Here is a 13,242-nt window from a genome sequence, read left to right on the forward strand (position 1 = left end):
TAATGCTTGCATTTAGTTTCTTATTTTTTGTACAGCTTTTACTTCTACCGAGTCCTTATTTATAATAAGTTTAGTGTTTTTGAAGATAAACTGAAATGGCATATATGGTAAAATAACTTTTCACCAGCTTCGTGCTAAGTGTTTCCAGATACAAATGCAATTGACTCGCATCTACGCTTTATGAAAAATGTGGCTCTTCAGTTCTCTAAGGAATGTTTATTAATACCTTCAATGCCTGTCATTGTATGTGAGGAAGGAAGGTATACATAATCCCTCTGTTAGAAAGAGCCTTCAATTGAAATTTATTAAAGATTAGTTTACCCTGTCATGAACAAAGTGTCCTCTAAATCCAGTTCCCTCCCACGAAAGCGTGAGAATTTCTCCACTACTTGTGGTCTGTGCAAATCATCTGCACTACAAAAGGGCCATGTCTCCTTCCATTTTAGGAATCTGGGAAGGGTAAATATTTAAAGTGCTGGCATAACAATAGCAGAAGTAGAAGGAAATTAAAGTTTGGGATCCAGTGCTGAGATGCATTTGGCTTAAATTGTGGGTAGGAAAAAAAGCTTTTCAGTAAATTGGTTAAAGGTTATGATTTTCATTTTTGGATTAAGGAATAAGCAGAACTGTGCTATGTAGAATCAAGTGCAGTTTCCCAGGCAAGAAGTATGTTTTGAAAGGGAAGCATTTCTAATTCTTCATCTTTTTTTTCTTTTGATTCTGCCAGTGTAGAGCATGTTGTTGTTCAGTTACTCTGTGACAAGCCACGGGAGCTGGTATTTCATGGAGTTAAGGCCAGTACTGTTAAGTGAACAAGTTTTATGGACAGCTATTGTTGATATGAGTACTTCTTGGGCATCAGGTTCAGAGGCTGTAGCATGAACGAATAAATGAAGCAGAGCAAAATCAGAACTACAGCACAGAAACTGTAAGTTTGTTACAGAAACTCTTTTTAAGATTGTGAAGTCTTTTATACTCTAATAGATTTCTAAGTCCTAGAGAACTTCCAGCATCTGTTGTTTGAAGCAGCTGTTAGATATTGAGCAGCAAGATTCGTCTGTCCTCAGAATAGAGAGAAAAATGTTTTCTTTATCTTGATGCATTCGGTTCAGGTTGACTAACTCTTCAGATATTAAAAACATTTTTCCTGGTATATTTAACTTATCTTTGGGAAACTTCTGGCACTGTGTTCAAATAACTGAACATGCATGTTGTAAAGACTTGAGCTCTGTTTCTGCCAAAATCTGCTGTGTGACTTATGAGCCCGTATAAAAACCATTATAATAACTTAAGCTGATATTTGGCTTGTGTTTATGCAAGACAACTCCAAATAATCCTTTAACTTCATTTTGAACTACACTTTTTTTCTTTTCAGAAAAAGACCATAAAGTTGGCTGGAGAAAGGTAACTACTTTTGCAAAGAATTTATATGTTTTGAAACTTCATTTTTTAAGGTGTTCTGATTTAGAAGTTAAAATTAAAAAATTGTGGATTCCTTTCCATAAAGGAATAGTTTATCTTCAAGGTGCTTGGTTGACAACTGTCTGCATGTAGGAGACCCTACTCAGTCTTCTGATGCCTCAGGGCTCATAGCTCTCACTTGTATCGCAGCGAGCAGTGTGGGGCATCAGAAGAGGCAGGTTTCTAGTTAATTCTCTTGGAAGGCTGTCAAACTTTACCATTGTGCTTTAATATTTTTTCATTACCCTTAATATAATTTTGATTTTTACAGTTTCCAGATGGTAGGTAATTCAATGCAGCCCCTGACAGAGTTTGTTGAATTTCAGATCACCTAATGTCTTGAAGGCTAGCAGAGATTTAGGTGACAGTTGCTGCAAGGGGAGCTAGACCCGCAGAATGCAACTATAGTGAAATATCTGTAACAGAGTAATTTAGACCACTCCAGGACTTCATAAGGAAGCTCAGACATTGAGTTTCTCAGTATCTTAGATACCTACTTCTATGATTATTTTTTATCTGTAAGTTTGTTGCTTTTTTGTGGCAGTAACACACTTTGGTATTTAAGTGTCCGTCCCATTTTGCCTGAATCTTACTGAATTTACTCTTAAATTCTCCACAGTGGAACAACTCATTCTTATTTCAGTAAGGTCGTTTGCTCAACCTAGAGATCTGAAGAGCTAAACCTGGTGCTAGGAGGTAAACTAACAATGTGGTTTTCTTTGCTACAGCGATATGGAAACTGGCACAGCAGGGAAGAGGTTGTTTGCCTGATTTGTTCAGAAACAAATGTGCCATGCACAAAAAGTGATGGTGAGTCTCACAGTTGATTAATAAAGCACTTTTCCAGACACTTTCCCTTACGGGGTATCTTTAGTTACTGCATGAGATGTATTAATTGTTTAAACAATGTCCCTTAAAATATTAAGCAGAAAAAAGGGCAATTAGAAAAGGAACTGAATTTAGACTTTGAGTTCTGCACACTGTGGTAGTTCAGCCTTGACTGCAAAGTTTACTCTACAGACAGGATCTGTACAACAACAGTTGAATTTTGGTCGTACTTCAGAGATCTTGTGACCAAGGTCAGTGGGATTTGTGTATCTTTGCACATTACCTTTTTACTGATGAGTAAGAGCACACTTTAGATTTACATAAGGCATGTGGAACTATCAGAACTTCAGTAGGTTCCTGTTCAGTGGTAATGAACATGGGACAGTTGTGACAGCAAAGGGGATGTTCATTGTAAGGTGGGATTTACCGTGACCATTTTGGGGAGGGTTGCATTTCTTCCCCAGTAATTCAGCTGCAACAACATTTTACCAGCCAGTCTTATGAACCAGTGGAATTAATAGTGGTTATTTTAAAAGTGGGGACTCCAAAATGCTTTTATCTAGGATAAAACATCGTCTCTAAAGATTCTTGGTTGCATCCAACAGGGTATGTCAGAATTTAGGGGGACCAACAGGGACAAAGGTGCTCATCACGTGGGGGTTTTGGGGAGGAGTGGAGAGCTTGCAGTAAGGAGATATATCACTCAATACCCTTGAAGTGTCAGCAGCCAGGTATACTGTCGTGTTGTAGAGCAGAGGCTGTGCTTGGTGGTTTTCCTACCAGTGCTCCAGTGTCCAAGTCCCGTTGCAACAATAGTGCCTCTGAATGCCTTTTAACACTTCCATATGACCTTATAAACAACCATATACACCTCCAAAACAAGGGAGACTTGGATTTTATGCCCAATTCCACCTGAAGGACTTCTAGCTCAGGTTTCTCACCAAGCAGCAGAGACTTGACTATTCAGCTGTTCACTGGATTGGGATCAGGGGCATCCTTTGTACAATTAGGAGAGCAAAATTTGTAGGACCAGGGTGAGGGAGAGCACAAGCAAAAGAAACAGGACTTTGTAATCCAATAATGAGGTCACTTACCTGTGAGGGAGGAAACACAGGCTGTACTTTGAGGACTGTGTATGTATTTTACATGAAACAGTGCAGAGTTTATTAGCAGTCTTGCAAGCATAAACAGAACTAAGTAAAGCCTGCAAAATGATGGGCTGAACAATTTCTGTCCAAGGTGCTTTGTAAATAATTGTGCAAAGATTTAGAAAGGCACTAATGAATGCAGAATGGAAGTAAGATGTTGTAGATGTTTTTCCCCTCCAAGTTCTTGATATATTTGTTTTATTTCATCATACAAAATTCTTAGTTACGAAAAAGTAACTTGTTTAATCTTACTCTATATGTGCCGATCAAGCTGCAGTTCTTGTCAGAAATTATTCTTGATCTGTTTTATCATTTTAAGAGAGAAATGAGCATATTGAAAACCAATATGCATTCTGTGTCCACATCTGTAGATGTAAAATGTCGAGTTACTAGTGACACATGCCAACACTCACGTATTTTCCAGTTTGTAACTTTGAAGAGAAATGAGAAAGTATTTTACTTCAGTGCATGACTAAATTTGGGTGTTAAAACAGGGTCTTTGTTATATTTACTTCTAATTTTGATAGTTCAAAAAGCTTACTTGTTATTAGCTAAATTTACAATGGCAGTTTTAGGTTTCTAGGAAGCTCTAGTGACCTCTGTAAAGAGGTAATTCAGTGAACCTGTCACTAATAATTTCATCCTGCAGCTAATAGCAACGGCTTTAATCCAGAAATTATGAGCTGGGCCCCTTTCCCTGAGGGGAATATTTCTTTCCATCTTAAAATATAAGGGGGTTGAATGTAGTAACTGTAACAGGAGGTAGCTTTTCTTTTATTTTTGAAGTGTGGGGAGCTTCTTAGGTACTGTACAGAACTCAGTAACACACAGCACACGTCTCTTGTATGACTTCAGATGGAGGTCCTTGTAGTGCTGTGATTTTTACCCATACCACTTGTTTTCACATGTTCACTCGGCCTTGCAAACTGGCTCATGATGGCTGGTATCTTTTCAATGTGTCACGTGAACAAGAATCCTGACCATGTTAATCACGCTCTGACTGGTGGTCTGAAGAGTACTGATGCTTCTGGTTGGTGTTCATGGTAGCTGTGCCAGGGGATGGTAATGCCACACTTGCGAAGAAAAATCATGTAAGAGAGCTGTTGTTGAGCTGTTGTAATGCTGAGCTTTGAAAGGGAAAGTGCAATCATTCAACAAGGAAGCAATGAGGTGTAAAATCCTTTCAGTGGCCTTACAAATTGTGCCCCAACTATTTTTAGTATTGACTTGGACTGTGAACAGTTTAGTTCTTCTCCATTTTGTCCTAAGGAAAGAAATCCCTGCATGTAGGGGACTGGACCTTCAGTTTGCTAGCATTTGAAACACAGCCCTTTGGGCTTGGTTTGTTACTTTGTGAGAATTCAAAGCTAGCTCAGCAGTAACTTGTTTTACTGAAAAATTAAAGCCAGTAGTTGTGATTCTTGCTTATCTTTATCCTTTCCATTTGCAGTCACATTATAGTTGCATTGTTTACTAAAAACTTGCTCAAAAGTGCATGTAAAGTTTAAGTGAAAAATATCAACTCTAAAGCTATTGCTCTTACTGTATGCATAATGTACACACTGTGTGCGTGTATGCTTTTAAGTGGACCTCAGTCACCAAAGCCACTGAGCAGGTGCCACTGAAAAAATTAACCCCCCTTGCTGGTCATTCTTGCCTAATGGTCACTGTCCTTACACCAGCAAACATGCTTGTGCAGGTGTGTGGCGAGTTGAATTTGGGAAATTTACTGGGATTAAAAATAATCTGTGAGGAGGGAAGGGTGAGTGTTTTAGCATGTTAGCATGATAGGCAGGCTCTTGCCTTTCAAATTATCTCCTAGCTTTACAATTTCTTGCTCTAACTTAGCATGAGCATTCTGGTTCCGTTCTCTCCCTCCTTCCCTGTGCCATACCCCCATGAAAAGCGTGGTTTGCTCTCACTCCTTGTTTATATGCCAGTAACTGAGGAGCCTGTTTCCATTTCCCATACGTATTGGTGCTGGTCCTGCCCTATGTCTCTCAGCTGTATCGGAAAACCAGGAAGAACACTGGTGGGTATTGCAGGCTCTTCTATTACCAGATCCACATGATGCCTTTTATTCGTGGTGAGAAAAAGTGTAGTGGATATGCCATACAAGTATGAAGAAACTATAAGTATGTATGAAACAAATATGAAGAACAAATAATCCAAAAATGATTAAGATGCTTTCCTCAATGTTGTTTTCTATCTTAGTCTCCAAAGCAGACTCTTTGGGACAGATATTTTCTTGCTTTTTGAATAACAATTTGCTCTGCACTTGGATCAACTAGTCCAAACTTTGGTTCACTTTTCTCAGTTTATAGAAATCCCTGGTACATTTATACAGAAGTTGTTTTGGAAAGGGCATAGTATACAAAGATAAGTATCTTCTGACAAGCAGGGTGATCTTCCTCTTGCTGCTCGTCAGCTTTCAGTACCTGGTTGGGCCCTCAGTTCTTGCAGGGAAGGTGAGTTACCTGATGTGATGTTGCTCAGATTAAAGTAGGATCTGACTGGTGACTGTTAAATACTGTAGACTAAACAAGTCTGTTCTGTTAAATAAGATTTAAAATTGTAAAAAAATTATTCAGGTTTTAATACTTAAAACACTGCTATATATAGGTTCAATGGCAGAGTAATAAACAGCTTTGTTAGCTTTATTAAAATGAGCAGTGCCCATGCCCTGGGACTGGTACGCAGCCCAATTAAGTGGGCTGAAAGGGAGAGAGTTGCAGAAGGGACCAAACCTCTCCTAGCTGCTGAGCTGCTTTGCAGCTGTTGCTGCACCACGAGGCTGCCAGAAGTCTTCAGCAGCTGCTGTATGCCTGTCTGTCTGGATTTGGAGGTGGGTTACTGGTGGTGACTTTGTGCAGCTGTGGCGTATACCCAGCTGGCATATACCCAGCCATTCTGGCTTGCCAGAGTATAAAAAGCTCTCCACAGTTTTACTCTGTAATGACCAAAAGTTATTAGTCGTCTCTTAGTTCCCATACCCCTGTTTCCTGTGCAGAAGGCTCAGCCCTGTTGCTTCAGAGTCCTGGAGTATTTCATGTTCCTCAAACCCTAGCTATGGAAAGAAACAATACTCATAAATATATTTCAGCAACTAATCCCCTTCTGATTCCTTATTTTTTATGTGAAGAGAGTTAATGTGATATGACAATTTTGTCTAATCATTAGAGCCAAATACTGTTTTGACAAATCTCCTAGAAACAGAGCATGTATAATGCATTTTAAATGGGTAGTCTGTAGTCACAGGAAAAAGCAATGTATTGTAAGTGAATTGGTGACATACATCATAGACACTGTAGGAGAAGTAATCAAATTGAAGCCTGATCTTCAATTCAATCTTAAAATAGCTATCTAACCATACTCACTTGAATGTAAATCCCAAGAGGCGTCATTGGGTTTGAAAAGTCTGCAAGTACATCATTGTAGATACCCAGTCAAAACTGGACATCTTCAATATAAAAATAGAGTTTGTCAAATGGCATCATATGGAAAAATAAGATTTCTTGGTTTGTAATACAATTGGAATGCAATTTCTTGTATACCCTGCACTTTTCCAAAGTATTTTTTTTGAGTAGAGAATTGATCTGGAGGGTGTACAAGTGCAGTTCTGTACTGACAAGAATGTAGCTCAGGACTGTTTGGCTCCAGGGAATCTGTCTGCTACAGAAAACACCAAATCAGGTTTTTAAGATACATTCCAACATCCTTCGTTGTAATATTAAGAGGAATAGATAGCATTAGAAAAAGCATGTAGAAAAACGTTACATGGATGTTTCATAGTTTAGACTTGTTTCAAGGTTTCCAACGTTGAAAAGCAGATTAAAAATGTCTCAAACATGTCTCAAACTTTAGTTGAGCAGCTTTGGAACTGATGTGACTTGTGTACGATAGGCAGTAATTGGGGTTTAGTCTAAACAGTGTGAAATCAGAGAGTCCCAGAGAAATCTGACATCTTCTAAAGGTATGAAGGTGGTGCAGTGAAAGGTCTGGTTCTCGATTTATCTGAATGTATGAGAAATTCCCAGGCTCACATCTGTTTGCCAAAAGACAGCAAGAAAAGATTGACTTCACATTGCATGAGTTGTGTTTGGGTAACCTTCTGAAAGGCAAGCGGTCTAGTGAGCAAACATTGAGTTTGTGCTCAAATAACATTTTCTCTTGCCTTGTCTGTCAGGCCTTCATTAGCGTGTCAGAAAAGCTCACATCAAATAAAACCTTCTCTATGGGCTCCAGCAATATTCATTTACTCAAAACACTTGGATCTTTTTTTTGTGAAGGAAAAAACTTCAGCGCTTATTTCACTTTCCTAATGAGGAAAGGTGAAGGTGTGATAGAGGTTGTGTACAAAAGGAGAGGGAGCTTTTTTATGTTATTTAAAGGTTTAGGCAATTCCTTTTGAAAATCCTTTGGAAAAAAATCAATATGTTTGTAGATGTTTCTCTCCTTTTACTAAGCAAAGGAACAGCACACTAGGTTAAAATTTCAATAGGTGGGAGAAATACTTCAGAACTGCAATAACCAAATTTGCTCTTAAATTAGTAAGTACCTTTTTATTTTCATTGGCTGAGTAACTTTCTGCTGTCTTGGTGTTTATGAATTAGCAATACTTTTGCAGTTGCGATAAATACTAACGTTACACTTTTAGTTTCTGTGAGACAACTGCAAAACCATGGTCTTTATGTTAAAAGCAATTGCTACCTCTTAAAAAAAAATCCTTTTAATTTCAATACCTTGCTGTTCCCTGAACTAAGAACATGAATCTGAAAAAGCAACCTTTCTGTTGTTACTGCTGCTATTTCTATTTTAACTGGAGAAACATTTTATGGACTACAGCTGTATGGATTCTCCCAAACGATGGGAAAAATGCAGTGCTTCATTATTTGATTACAGACAAGTTAATGTAGTAATTACTGTAACAACATTGGCAAAGTGCATTTCTTCTGTCACTTGGGAAAATTTATATTGTGATAGTGACTTTCACTGCAATGCCAAGATGGTGCTTGTAATTTAAATACTGGTGTTGTGAGAGTGATGGAATTAGTACTACTTCTTATGTCACATGTGTATTTTATGTTCAGATAAAGTATCCTGTTAGTTTTTCCCTCCGTGGTCAGCCTGGCCTATTTTACAAGTGACATTCTGCATGTGTGCACTTACGTAAGGTACACTTCAGTGCAGTTCGTAGTGGAAAAGGTACACCTGTGGGAAAGGAATGTGGATGAGAAAATGGAACTGTGTAAACATGTTTATGCAGCTGCATTTTAGTGCAACTTATTAGAGCTCTCTTTATGGGATAAAACTGTACAACTGAAGACAAGCTATTAAAAATTTCTCGGAAACATTGTAAGTTTTTAGATAAATCAGAAAATATGCATCTCCAATTCTGCTTCCAGATGTGGTTGTACTTCTTGAACAAGATGTCTTCATAGTACTATCTGGAAACTTTCAGATGGTAGTACAATTAGCTTGTGAACTTTCCATATTAAAGCATTTTGCAGAGTATTAAATCTGTCATGATTAATACACAACTCTTAGTGGTGTAAATAAGTGGCTTAAATGCTCATGTCAGTGTAGGGGACTTATCGCACAATCTTCAGAAGCTAGTAAGTTTATATGGGACTTAAGTTATTTTGGAGCCTCAGATACATATTTCAATTCAGAGCAAGTGTGGTGATTTGGAAACATGCAAAGTAAAAGACTTGCCTCTGTTAGATCTTCACTGAAAAATAACTTAATTCATGTTAGTATTTCTAGTCTGTAAGTAGACAGAACTAGACGGTTTTACATCTCATAAACTTCAGCTGTAACATGACATTGTGAATACCTTTTTTCATTTAGATACTGAGTTTTAAGAATTATTGCTAGTGAGTCATTTTTTTTTTTTTTAGTGGGGGGAGGGAAGCCTGGAAAATGTCACCATTCTACTTTAAGAACATTTTAAAAAAATCAATAAAAAATACTTCAGAATCCCACTTTGTTTACAATATCATATTGGACTGACGTTTTAATTACACAAGGGACTGAGATGATATTGTCCTAGGCGCTTTATGGACAATGAAACTCACTCTTTGCCCCCAGAAATTTACTTCTGTACTTTGACTTTCAGTGTTATTTGAGATGATGTGACCTTAAGCATCCAGTTTTCAGAATATTGAAAGGATGTGTTGGTATCTTTCTCATAGAATGTAGTCTGAGTTTAAATCTCCCAATTACAAGTCAGAAGTTTTGATATCTTGAAAGTGTAAAAACATCCAAGAACGAACACATACACACACACACAGTTACAAGTCAGAAGTTCTTTGTTTATCTTGAAAGCTTAAAAACACCCAAGAACCACCCCCCATACTCCAGCAACAGCATCTGACATCTCCCCTTGTCCCCTTTGGGTTTAAAGCTTTTCGCTGTCTACACTCACTTCCTCCTCAGCCTTTCTTAAGCATATCAATTATGAAAGAGTGATGAACTCAGGGATGAGTGGAAACTGGAGAAGGACGGACAATTTACTTCACGTAATCTATTGATCAGACAGTATTTCATCCTCGTGGAATTACCAGTCAGAAGGGAAGGCTCAGTACTTAAAGCTTCAGCTGTAGGGATATGATGATACTGAATCCACTTTGCTTATGTTGCAACCTATATTTATATCAAAGCTTATCTCCTCTGCCCCCTGAGGAAAAATAAAATGTATAGAACAATGCCAGCATAAGAGGAAGTGAGCTCTTATACTTAGTACTTTGAATTTCATCCCCTTCATCCTGTATCTCAAACAAAGAAACCCACAGATCTAAGTACTTTTTTCACTTTTCTGCTTCTTCTCTTTAAAATACTTGTTCTGTCTGTGGATGGGTAGCACAGATGGTGAGTTAGCTCTGCTGTCTGTTCACAACGCCAGTTTTGAGTCTCCATCGCAGGAATACTGTCTGAACACATTTATTTTGTTTGTTTGTTTTTAGGCTCAGTTTAGGTCTAGAAGCGATCACACTTGTCTGAGACTGCAGCCCTACAAGTCAGTTTCTTTGCCACATAATTGGTTGACCTAAGAGCACTTGGGAGCACTGTGTAGGCAGTCGGATATCTCTGCAAAATCGTATGGTATGACGGGGCCAGAGCTGATCTAGTAATCTCTGATGGGTCAAGCTGCCTCAGACTGATTATTTTCCTGAGTACTGTGCTCCCGGCATGTCCCCTAGGTAGTGCTGTAATCTGGAAGTTCCCAATGTGTGCCTCTGAATAATTAAGGTAGCTGATGCCGTTTCAGTATTACCTCAAATGTTGCACAAAAACGTACTTTAGTGTGAAAAGAATAGGGTTTTACTATGAAAAGTATAGGGTTGGCTCCATAATGTCTTTCCCAAAGGTGTTGATTGTTTTAAATGCTGTTTGGTAAGCTGCTGCCTGCAGTGCCAGACCATAGCAGCTGAGGTGCAATAGCGAATATTTTGTCCAAGAAAAATCACTAGTCAGGAAATTCTGTAAATGGATAAGAATTGTAATAAAAAAATCATTGTAGCTGTAATAAAATGCTTGTGGAGTGCATGTACCACATACAGAACTAGTGCTGTCATTTTAACCTCTAATTAGCTCTTCTATTCCATTATTCCCTCCAATTTATTAGCAATTCAGCAGAATTTCTGCAGCACCTGTGGTGCCCTGTCTGGCCTTCAAGGATTTCAAAAGCCTCTAAGATTTTTCCCTGAGCGCTTGCATAATCCAGCATCAGTTTGTCCCCAGAGCACCCAGAAAAAGCCACCAGCTCTCCTATTAAAGTTTAACATTGTCGAAGTCCTTCAGCCTCTTCTGAATCTCTCTAAAAGAGCCTGCTGTGACAATACACATCTGTGATTAATGTCATGTTAAGCTCGGAGGCATGTGAAGGTATCCAGCCAAGAGAAGGTGCAGAGAACAGCTGAGGCTTCAGTGTTGGAAAAGTGGTAGCTCAGTAGCAGCTCTTGCTTGTGGGCAGCCCAAGCTAGCAAAGGGGATGGTGCCTGTTGGCCTTGCCCGATGTCTTCAGGAAAGAATTGTGTGATCAAGACTGCCAGCTCCTTGTAGCTTGTTTGAATAGAAGAGTGATCAGACTTCCTACCCTGCAACACAGGCTCAGCCATGCTTTGTAAATACAAGTCTAAGCTAGAATTCACTTTAGGCTTATCTTTTTATATATTATACAATATATTATATTTATATATATATTTATATATTATACTATAATTCAGTTGACACTAATGTGGATATCCTCATAACAGTAATTTAATTTTTGAAGGATGTACATTCTGGGATCTACATTACTATTTTCATTAGTATTTGATTTTATACTGAAGTTAAGCATGCAATGAAAAACATTACTTTAAAATCACATTTTTTTAACTGATCCTTATGGCACATTATAAGAGATGATTAGATTGATAAGAGATTGGAATGATAACATTATAAGAGATTATATAATTATAAGACTTATACCATCTTGAAGATTAATTCAGTAAAACTTCTTGTTCATTTTCTTATTCGTGCATGGTAAGGAATTGAGAATTTGTTGTATTTGATAGAAGTTGTTGCTTGTAAAATGTCTTGACAGATACCTAGATAGGTAAGAACTTCCTGGTGGGTTGAGGAGCATTATGTTGATTTAAAGCAAGATGGAATTAGTATTGCAGACGTTGTGTAGATTCTATGCATCTATGCGTTTCCAGATGGTGGATGGCACGGTGTTACTCATTTATCTTCTCTGGGCCTCCTCAGATCAAATCTGACATCCTCAATCTGTCTTTAATCATCCTAAGTTCTTCCATCCTTTCCACCTCCCCTCTTTTTTTCCTCTGCCTGTGTTCCACATGGTGCAGAGCTTGGTTTTATTTCCTGATCGTTCATTGGTAAGTGATGAAGTAAGCACATGATGTCACTGGAGATGCATAGAGGGACACGCAGCAACATTAACGTAGCACAGAAGTGGATGATGAAGGGTGTATGAAGATGCCAAAAATTGGGAGTGTGCTGGTGGGCATTAAACAAGGTTCTAGGGGCAGGCACAGTGTAGTATATGGAGAAAAGATTTCTTCACAGTGTTGAGTTTGCCTTTCAGATGCTGTAAAGCCAGTAATTGACTAGGTCTGTAACTCAAATATATGATAAAGTATTCAAATCCAGTTCATACAGGAAACATTTTATTAAGCATAACCTATGAACATACATCATATTTTCACTTTACTATCATCCTGGGGAACAAAGTGCTTGCAGAAAGTTGATGAGCCAAGATATACTAATGCTATTTTGTGTAGTACATAAAATATTTAGAACTTTAATAGATCGTGATCCTTTGGATTTCTGGAGTACTCTTCCAGATATTAAGGCAGTGAGAAAATGTTAATGAGCCTTTTGTAACTTCTTCGAGGTAGTTAGCAATTAGGCATGATACAGTATCAGCAGTGAACTGATATACAGTAATATTTGCATAATTAAGAACTTCATTAATATAGACTTGAAAAAACTGTAAAAGTTTAACTTTGGAGAAGTAGTTTTGTCCAGTAGATAATTCTTGTGATACTTCTAAGCAATTATTACGTATTTCAGCTATTCAGAAAGTAAATACTTTCCTGCAGTCCTACTTCCATTTTGATCTCTGATTTCAAGCTATGTCTTTCAGTATTGGTATTTAATTTAATAAATATGAATTCCTTGTACAGACAGTCCTGCATCATTAGCACTGAGTGACTCTATGTTGGTGGAAAGTTTTCTATGGGAGAATCCAGTAACGTCAGAAAAAAATGCTCTATATACAATCCCGATGGGGTGTGGG

General features: G+C 38.0%; 1 protein-coding gene across 4 annotated transcripts in view; it reads left to right on the plus strand.

Annotated features, from left to right (window-relative positions):
• Window positions 1–13,242, plus strand: part of DISP1 (dispatched RND transporter family member 1) — a gene marked incomplete at its 3' end in the record, with an annotated part of 87,938 nt that overhangs the window by 31,479 nt on the left and 43,217 nt on the right. Inside the window, exons 1-2 of one of the 4 annotated variants that reach the window (XM_084284219.1) lie at window positions 1,376–1,404; window positions 2,190–2,271. The exons of the other annotated variants lie outside the window; for them this stretch is intronic. Of the gene's footprint in view, window positions 1–1,375; window positions 1,405–2,189; window positions 2,272–13,242 lie in introns of those variants that run through there. 4 annotated transcript variants of the gene reach the window in all.

Source organism: Netta rufina, assembly GCF_964035555.1.
Source record: "Netta rufina genome assembly, chromosome: 3".
NCBI classification, from domain to species: Eukaryota; Metazoa; Chordata; class Aves; order Anseriformes; family Anatidae; genus Netta; species Netta rufina.